Source organism: Lycium barbarum, chromosome 9, assembly GCF_019175385.1.
Source record: "Lycium barbarum isolate Lr01 chromosome 9, ASM1917538v2, whole genome shotgun sequence".
NCBI classification, from domain to species: domain Eukaryota; kingdom Viridiplantae; phylum Streptophyta; class Magnoliopsida; order Solanales; family Solanaceae; genus Lycium; species Lycium barbarum.
In genome coordinates this window covers 58,559,311-58,570,043 of record NC_083345.1, presented here as the reverse complement: position 1 = coordinate 58,570,043, position 10,733 = coordinate 58,559,311, and the positions used below count along the sequence as shown (strand labels likewise).

General features: G+C 32.1%; 1 long non-coding RNA gene across 2 annotated transcripts; it reads right to left on the bottom strand.

The window, feature by feature from the left end:
* Positions 1-1,207: 1,207 nt before the first annotated feature.
* LOC132608833 (uncharacterized) lies at positions 1,208-10,148 on the bottom strand. Of its 2 annotated transcripts, none has more exons than XR_009570541.1 (2): positions 8,312-10,148; positions 1,208-2,263 (listed from the first exon to the last, which is right to left on the bottom strand). It is a non-coding gene; the product is annotated as an uncharacterized LOC132608833 (long non-coding RNA). The 2 variants fall into 2 exon arrangements; XR_009570540.1 differs by having other exon boundaries at positions 1,208-1,701.
* Positions 10,149-10,733: the final 585 nt, after the last annotated feature.

Below are 10,733 nucleotides of genomic sequence, written 5' to 3'. Positions count from 1 at the left end.
ATAGAAAGAGACACATTTTTTGAGATAGATCAAAAAGAAAATTAAATTAAGACACTTAAATTGATACGGAGGGAGTAGAAAGTAGGAAAGCACAAACCTTTGGATTTACAAAGATGGCATTGGGATCATTAATGACAAACCAACCAAAGCGCCAACCAGGAACTAACCATCTCTTAGAAAAGAGCCCAGAGTAAGCACAGGGACAAGTGAACTAAAAGCTGCCATTGGTATAAATGGATTTTCTCCAAAGGCTAGGTGTCCGTAAACCTCATCAGCTACTACAATCGTCTTAAGTCGTTTAGCTGTTTGCGCAATCTGTTTGCAAATTTAACCAATCCATTTGAATATCACATTAAAATACAATATATATAGCCTACCAAAAGTTCCAAAGGTGTAGATATTCTCGAAATACCCGTAATTAATTTGTGTGTATGGTATGACTGAGGTTGTTTCTCGAAATTTTCTTTTCTGAAAAATGACTTACTTCCATTTTTCTGAAAAATACTTTTTTTTTTTTTTGCATTGTTTTATTGAAGAATAGAAATACTTTTTTCAAGAGAAACATTTATTAAAAACTGATACTCTCCCCGTCTATTTTTACTTGTCCTCTATTCTACAAATAAATTTCTAGTTTTACTTAGCCAATTTGGAAAATCAAGAGATAATTTACCATTAAATATATGTTTTACCCTTATTATTAATTATTAAGCTGAAAACTTAAATTAATTGTTAGAGGTTGCATAATGTTTAAAGTATATTTGATTGATTTCAACCACTAGTATACTTGTCCGCGCTTCGCGCGGTCATAAAAAATAATTCTCAACAAATACAAAATCATAGATTTAATGAAAGAAAAACGAAAATACAAAAAAAGAAGAAGTAAATAAGTAAAATGGTGAAGTCCACACATTTAATCTAAAATACCCCCTCATCTTATTTTATGTAATGTAAAAGTATTGTTGTTTGGAAAGTCAAATAATTATTTTTTTGCCTACAATTTTTCCAAACTTAAAATATTTTAAATCATTAGCTATGTTGAAAAGTCAAAATTGAGTGTTTTGACTCAGAATCCATTCACATAGATTGAGACAGAGAGTAATTATTCTTACGAAAATAATATTTTACGATATAATTGTACAAAATATAAAACTAACATGACTAAAATGAACAAAATTATAGATATACTGTAATGTAAGTGAGCAATATGGAGAGCGATAAAAAAGGGGAATAAAAACACAACACGTATTTGTTAGCCTCAAGCCTCTTTCTAAGAACATCAATTTGATACAAAAACAAAGAAAATTAAAAACTCAGAAGAATTGCAATGCCAAATAAAAATAATAGGTATATAAAAAAAGGCATATGCTTGTCATAAACACATATATATTGATACTCAAATAAGAGGTCAAGATCCTTCCAGGATTATATCCTCCAACACATTTCAATGAACCCTAGAAGTGTTCATCTGGAATTTAAAAGCTTAGACACATCTTCTTTCCTCTCCTTCCTCTGTTAGGTCTAAAATTCCTTGTTGCACTCTTCAATCCATTAAAAGAGAAGGACTTAACATTGGAGGGAACAAACTTTCGCCTTCAGATCTTGGAGTAGAAAGGGTATCAACACTGCTTTTCCAACAACTATAAGATGGAATACTTACACTTGTTAGAACACAAAAATGGGGAATTTTAGAGGAATTAGAACCTGCAAGACCAAATAGTAGAATATGGCATTGCTCAGTCACATTTGCTAACAATATAATCATAATTGAACCTAAAAAGCCTCAAATTGTAATCAGAAGAAAGTATATTCATATACTAATCAACTTAAGTCACGGGATTTAGTAACGATAGTAACTTCTTATAATTGCTTTTACTCTCCACTAATTCTTTATTCATTAATTTTCCTTTAATTCAGTTAATGAATGTGGACAATTATAGACTAATTGATAGAGTGTTTTTAATTTTCAGTAAATATTTGAGGGAATATAAGAGAAAAATGTCAAAAAGCTGACAAAAATAAATAAATATCAACGATGATCTAATAGGGGTGCCACATCATATATATATATATATATATGGCCACATGTTATGTTGACGAATTCATAATCATGGTATATATTCATATGTTTGTCTGAATGATTCATCCTACCATAACATCCATCCTTCTCGCCTAACGAAATCACCCAAATCATTTTCCATGAACAGTACTATGGTGTAGACCATTCCTTCCATGGGCGTTACAAGTAACTTGCAAGCTTAAAACTCTGAAAATAGTGTATGTTTTTGAAAACTTAGTCAGGCAAATACATACTAAAAAATAACCAACAATCCTTATAAACTTGTAACAAAATGTTACACCTCGGAAATTTCTCCGTACTTGTATGATGAGTGGAATGATGAAAAGTTGAGTGAATGATGTTTTATTAAGTCGGGAATGGCTAATTAAGAATTTTTGGAAATAAGAAAGTCACGGAAAATTTTTCAGCCCAGTGGTCGTATATGGCACTATACGTCCCGTAAAGTGGTTTACGGACCGTATAGTGCAATCGTCCTCCAGCTTGTCCAAAATCTCAACTTTCTGTAAATTGTGAAAATGGTTAAAAACGACTTGGAGGACGGCCCGTAAACTGGTTTACGGACCGTAAACCTCAGTCGTAAACTGCCATGTCCATCAGCCAAAACTTTGTCTTTGAAATGGTTAAATACGGCCATGGAGGACGGACCGTAAATCAAAATACGGTCCGTATATGGTGGTTTACGACCACTGTTCATCCCGACAAGAATTCATTAAAGATCAGATTTTGTGATTATTAAAAGGGACTTGGACTTCAATTCATTTCATTATTCATCCATACAACTCAAGAACATTCTAGAACTCTTCAAATATTTCCTCCACAAGAATTCAAAAGAATCAAAGGGAATATCAAGATCATCACCACTAAATTCATGAAAATAAGTGTAAGAACACATCAAAGGATCTTCTAAGTCAAGAAATTTCAAAGAAGGTGGAACTAGGGTTTTGGCTAATTGAAGTATTTCCACTTAAGGATTGTTCAACCATCATCCAAGGTAAGTTTCATGATTATTCCATGTTGTTTGAAGTATTGGAAAGCTTAGACACTTGAAATGTAGAAGAACATAGAAATGGGTCATTTTTTGAGTGAGTAGTGACATAAATGAATGATAGTGGAATTAAACAATGAATATTGAAGGGTTGTGAGTACAAATATGTTATAAATGATGTTTATATCATGAAACAAGCATTAAATGCATGAAAACGCAAGGATGAGCTAGAAGTAGAAATAAGGGAAAATTGGAGGAAAATGGTGGATTTTGCCAAATGTACGTAAATGACGATTGTCGATTATGATATTACGAATAATACTATGAATATTGGGAGTTGATATAGAACGTGGGAAAAGTGGTATTAGCGAAGGAAGCGTCGTCCGAATTTTCCTAGAATTAGCGACGCGCTCTTATAGCTAGCTGCTAATGTTGATACGAATTCTCTTATGAAGGTAATAACGTGATATCGACGGAGAACAAGTGAGCGATATCTTAGTTAAACAACCAAGGTATGTGAGGCTAGTCCTTCTTTCTAATGGCATGAATCTTTTAGCTTGAATCCCTACTCCTTTCATGAATTCTTACATTCTAAAAAGTTGAAAGCCTATACCTATGAATGTCTATATGAGATAAGTTATACGATATGATGACACTAGAATGATGATGATGGTATTCCTTGCCTACACTCACCTTATGTACTAGTCCTTTCAAGGTGAGGCAGAATGTCCATGATGGTTCCATAATGTAATCGGGGGATCACAACCTTACGTCACCCCGATAAAGTAAAGTTGATCATGAATCTTATATACGCATTATGATAAGATAAGTATTTTATGATAAGCATATTACTATGAGCATTTTCATAAGCATGTCATGATTGCATTCACACCGGGCCTAGTTGGTCGGGCAGACACCGCTTCGGTGGGCGGCGATACGGATACACCACGACCTACGGGCGAGGGCAGACACCACTAGTGGGCGGCATGAGATGGTACCCCGAACGCGGGAGGCCTGGACGCGGGATAATATTATTGATTATCACACCGTTCTGACATGGACGGGCAGCTTGCATATGATGCATACATGTTATGATGATGAGTATGAGTAAGACAGCATGTATTACTTCATTTATGATTATCAGTCAGATCCAGATGTCTCATGTTGATGTTATCCTCATATTATTGATGTTCCTTTCATTATGTATGTCTCTCATACTCGATACAATATTCGTACTGACGTCCTTTCTTCGGACGTTGTGTTCATGCCCACAGGTAGACAGGGAGGAGAGCTTGGCCCAGGTCCTCAGTAGCTGTCAGCTGATAGATAGCACTCCATTGTTCGGAGATGCTTATGGCTATTCTTTTGATGTACATTCATATATGCATATTTTGGGCATGACGGAGTCTTGTTCCGTCTATGTATTCATTATGTTAGTAGAGGCTCGTAGATACGCAGTGTGGGTTAGATGGTCTCACAAGATGTTTTCATATGTATGTATATTATTTTGATGGCCAAGAGGCAAATGTATATAAAGTATTTATGTTTTAATTAAATATGATTTTCCTACAATTGGTATGTAAAATTGATAAAAGAGAAATAAACGAGCAAGACAAGCAGTAGAGTAAGCGGTGCTCGGTAATTGCTCCGGATACCTGTCGTGGCCCCCAGCTGGGTCGTGACACAGAGGTTATACACCATTTTGTTGTCATTCAAGTTTGGCTAAACGCTTGATTAGTTTGTAGTAAATCCATCGAACCAAAATCTGAAAAATAACAAAATAAATACAAACAACAAATTAAGTAAGTCGTAAAAAATGATAAGTTAATTTATCTTTTAAAGTAAGAAAAGCCATCTTTATCCATTTAGTCTTTCGAAAGTAAGACCGTTTCGAAACATAACCAAGCTAATCTCTTATAGGGTGGGAACTAGGGGTGGGCACAGTTTGGGCCAACCCGAAATCCAAACTGAAATCCGAATTTTTTTAAATATTTGGTTTGGATATTTGGATTACGGATTGGACTTCGAATTTTATTTTTAAAATTTATGAATTTCGGATTGGATATGGATTTAGTACTATGGATTTTTGGATATCCGAAAATCCGAATTTTTTATACCGTATATCTAGCCCTACCTATATCATATGTGTCCAATACTAATAAGTCTAGTTTCTAAAGGTCCAATAGATTAGTACCTAAGGCCCTACCCATTAAAATATTAAGTCCAATATACAATTCTCTACTAAATCAAATATAATATAGGGCTTTCTTACTTCTCCAGTCTCAAAAGTCTCATGTTAGTGTCACCCATGGCATAGTTCTTTGTTATTTTTCTGGATGACTACTTAGATTTTATTTTATTCATTTCCACTTTTCCAGAATGCTTTTATTTGGTGTGGATTTACTATGTTGGACATAACTTGGATCTGTTAATCCTAATTTGAACTGGATGGCTTTTTTTACTGAGCAATTAAGATTAAGATTTACCTTTGTGGAACTAACACATGAATTTCGTTCCTAATAACTTTGCCTTAAGTCTCAAGAGTCAAATCCGAAAATCCGAAATATCCAAACCGAACTTAAAATATCCAATCCAATCCGAACTTATTTGGATTAGATTTGGATTGTAATTTCTTCAATCCGAAAACTGAATATCCAAACCGAAAATTTCATATTCAATCTGATGGCCCGAACGCCCACCTCTAGTGGGAACATAGATTGCACTTAATACATGAAACATCATATATTATAGTACCACCTCGGCACCTCCATAGCTAAACGCCAAAAACAAAAGTACCTAACATGGGAGGAAATTTGACCAATCTATATATAATATAAAGCTAGGCATAGACAATCCTATGTGTCACCTTTCTATGGCCTCCATTGGCATTTATCTTTTTTCTCCTTTTTTTGAATTTTTTTCATCAACTTCTCCCTTCAAATTTTATTTAAATTAAAGGCTTATTAATTCAAAATTAACTGAAATCATAGGATAAGGCTTATAAACCATCGTTATTACTACTATTGGTTAGCCTCTTCAACTATCTACAATCAGATACAAGACAATAAGTACTCCATAATTATAATAATACCAATAAAGTCTAATTTGGAGAAAAAAGAGTAAAGGCTTATTAATAATTAATCTATATATAGTGCTAGGCAAAAGAAATATGAGGTGCACCACTCATAGGATTTTTTAAAAGACTTTATGTATTTTTAAAAATATTTTACCTTAAAATTTGTTGAATATTAAAGATGGCCTTATTTATATTATACTACTTAACACTATTAATCTCTTTTCCTGAAACCTTTCCAATCTTTCCAATCCCTTCGTTGGTATACCCTTTTCCCTCCGATTAACCTCATCATTAATGCTATTCATACCATTTCCTTAAATCACTCTTTTCCTTCTTCGTTTTTTTTATATGTACTTTCTTTTACGTATTGCATCCAGTCCAGGCAAGTAACAAGCCTGCATTTTCTCTTCTTTTTCGATTATTTTATCTTACAAGTTCAGAGTGTAAATCAAACACCATCACCTTGAAGAAACGTCTGTTAATTAGAAGTTCCTCTTCCGTTGTAGAAGGAGAAGAAGATAGCATTGTTAAGGTTTGCAAATGATGACAATTTTTCCTATATTCGTGGACATGTTTATTATGAAACGCAAATATAATACTCGATGTAGAGGTGAAGTAACACTAACAATCTGTTTTTTTATTTTATCAGATTTTGCAAAGGGTCGGTTCCGTCAGACTTGTCCAAATAAGTAATTTTGACCTCTCTGATTTATTGGTTTCAATTTATTTTTTAAAAATCTATGTGGTTTAAATTTCCAAATTTGAGTTAGAGGTTCTCGATTCATAACTTTCTTTTTATTTTTTTGCAGGACAAAATTATCATAAAGCATAAAAGCAAAGCATAGAATAAATCCTAAAAGAAAATTAAATCCTTGAAGAGGTACCTTTTTATTGATTTCTTCAAAAAACTTCCTCAACATATTCTACATAGATATGTAATTAAATAAAAAATCTTCTTTAATAAAGACAATCAGGAATCTATTATCTCTCATAGATTTACTGTAAATTTCATTACCAGTGGCTTATTAAGTGCAAAAATTATGTTCTAAGACTAAGCAGGTCGGTCAAGGAGATTGACTGATCAATGGATTATGAGGAACGATCTCAGGTGGCTTTTGTTAGATGCATTTAAGTTGATGTAATGTTTGTAATTCTTTTAATTTACTTTCGTTGTTGTTCTTAAATCTTATTATGTGTTGTGGCATGTATCATGCAGTTATATATATGTAGATCGTTTTTTTTTTTTTTTTGCGCCTACCTTCCGAATTTTAAATATTTGTAGTGACAATATATAAAGAATGACTATGTATTGTTTACCTCGAACGGTGGAATAATATATTGCGACACATTTAATTGAGCAAAAAAAGATAAAAAGAAGTACGGGTAAAGTTTCTTTTATCCAAATTTTAAGTCGGATAATGTATAACATAATATTGAATAGAACTTTGGTTGAGAAAGTTGATTCATGTTACTTATTATTGGTAAAAAAAGGGTCTATATTTTCTTTTGTTTTTTTGCATGTTCATTGATAGCTTTACTACATCCAGTTATTGTTATTGTATGTAACTATTTGCATAGAGTTGCATATAAAAAGATATTCTTAACACTACTTCTATTTTAAGGCATTTGAGAAAGCTATCTTTATAGACGACGAGTCAGTAATTTGTGCACTTTCCATAACATATCATCAATATATTTAGTGTACTTGAAATGTAGATAGCTAATTTATGATCTTCTTATGAGATTCCACAAAGAATTATAATGAACATATTGGTATTTGTGACTTAATTCAATTATAGAGAATTCAGTTTTATGTGTGTAACAAGTTTTTTTTTTTTTTTTACCTTTTCTATAAATTTATAACATTATTATTTCGTTAGTTTACTCATATCTTTTATACCGCGCGAAGCGCGATTAAATTCACTAGTAGCATATATTGCAAAGAGAAGAAAAATAAAAGAAAACATGTATCGGATAATTATAAGGTGAAACGCTAGAAATATTCTCTTAAACTCGGTGACTATTCATCTTATGGTCACTTTTGATAATTGAGAACTCTGACCTGAGCATAGACTAATTGGATTGAGGGGATTAGCACTAAATTTATTATTGAAAGTAACTTGATTTTAACAAAGTAAAGCCAATACTGATTTTAACAAAGTAAAGCCAATACCCTCCAGGCTCCAACATGAGTATTTCAACCCTTAGTGAATAAACAAAGACGTTCCCCGTGACATTGGTTGGGCTTATCCAAAGCCTCATCATAATGCCAGCAATCACTATTAATGAAGAAATCGAAAGTAAGATTGTTGTTCCAATGGTATGAACTGAATATACTCTCCGTGAAGGCCAATTTATATAGTGGGTAGAGAAATTTTATTTTGGGAAAACATGACTATTTGTTTTGTCGTTTAATGCTACAATTAGTTGCCCTCAGGAGTTATAATTATTGCCTCAACCGTTATGTTACAACAATAAATAAGCAGTCAATTATAGAGGAGGAGAAAATAACCCACTATTGTTAAAAGTTAAAAAATGTGAAAGATTTAACTAACAGATAGAAAAGAAACGGTTGTAACTATTAGTAAAGCATAAGCCTGTAGACACTTTTGGACTATTAGTGACGGTGGTAATTGGTAACATGTGATACAGTGATAGCGACTTTTGAATTATGTAACCGGATGTTTCTTTATTAATAATGGATTTTGGACTTTTTCAATATTAAATGAGAAGAATTAGTGAAAATGCAAAAAAATAAAAAAAAAAAAAATATGAATGGTGGTCATTGAGAGGTGTCACATCACCTTGTCTATGTCTAACTTTATATTATACATAGATTAGAATACTTAGTAATAATTCAGGGTGATATAATAAAATTATCATTTTATTTATTGCTCCTTAAGGAGTGTGTCAAGTCAATATAAGACAAGTAAAAATGGACGGAGGGAGTAGTAATATTCGTAAACCAAAATCTCCATTTTGTCGAAACTTATGAATATTAAAGATTGATAATAATGTTTAATGTTAATTAAAGCAATGATAAATTTCTAACTATTTAGAAGAGCCGGTTGGGCATCTTTTTCGTCGTCCAACTGGCTCCTTTTTGGTCGTCATTCCAAGTTAAAAAATTATGGGCCCATATATATTAAAAAACAACAATTAGTATTTAAAAAAAAAAAAAAAATTGGCCTCCATATTAAACACCAACCAGTATTAAAAAAAAAGGAGAGAAAAAAAAGTGGAACCCACCACATCCAAACTCACGGGAAAAAAAAGTGGACCCCATATTAACAAAATCAAGCAATGTTAAAAAAAAGTGCTTAGAAAATCAAACAATTAAATCAATAATGATGGATTCATTGCCACATGCGTATCAACCCATTAGTGGGAGCAAATGAAATTATTGTACAACAACATACTTGAAATACTTATATATTACTACTATATAGAAACGGGGGTTTGGGCACTTTTTCGTCGTCCGTTTGTGGGCTCAAAAAAAAATTGTGAGCCCACATATTTTAAACAACTACTAATATTTAAAAAAACAAATTGTGGGCCCACATATTTTAAACAACTACTAATTTTTTTTTTAAATTGTGGGCCCACATATTTTAAACAACTACTAATATTTTTTTTAAAAATTGTGGGCCCCATATTAAACACCAACAGTAATAAAAAAAAAGAAAAAAAATGGAACCCACCACATCCAAACTCACGGGAAAAAAAATGGATCCCATACTTACAAAATCAAGCAATATTAAAAAAAAAAGTGAATCCCATATTAAAAAAAACAAACAATGTTAAAAAAAAAGTGCTTAGAAAATCAAACAATTAAATCAATAATGATGGATTCATGGCCACATGGGTATCAACCCATTAGAGGGAGCAAATGAAATTATTGTACAACAACATACTTAAAATACAAAAATGCTTAGAAAATCAAACAATTAAATCAATAATGATGGATTTATTGCCACATGCGTATCAACCCATTAGTGGGAGCAAATGAAATTATTGTATATCAACATACTTAAAATACTTATATATATATATCCGTTTTCCAATTTTTGAAAAAGAATTGTGGGCCTATATAGCCTAATGGATTCATTGCCACATACGTATCAACTCATTAGAGGGAGCAAATTGAATTATTGTACAGCAACATACTTAAAATACAAAAGTGCTTAGAAAATCAAATAATTAAATCAATAATGATGGATTTATTGCCACATGCGTATCAACCCATTAGTGGGAGCAAATGAAATTATTGTACAGCAACATAATTAAAATACTTTAAAAAAAAAGTGTGGTCCCCATATTAAACACCAACCAATTAAGCATTTAAAAAAAAAGTGTGGTCCCCATATTAATCACCAATCAATATTAAAAAAAAAAAAAACACCAACCAATATTTTAAAAAACAAAGTAAATAAAGTGGAACCCACCATCTCCAAACTCACGGGAATAAAAAAGGTGGACTCCATATCAATAAAATCAAGAAATATAAAAATAAAAAAAAAGTGAATCCCATATTAAAAAAACAAACAATGTAAAAAAAAAAAGTGCAGACTTTGTATTCGTAGCAAACACTAATA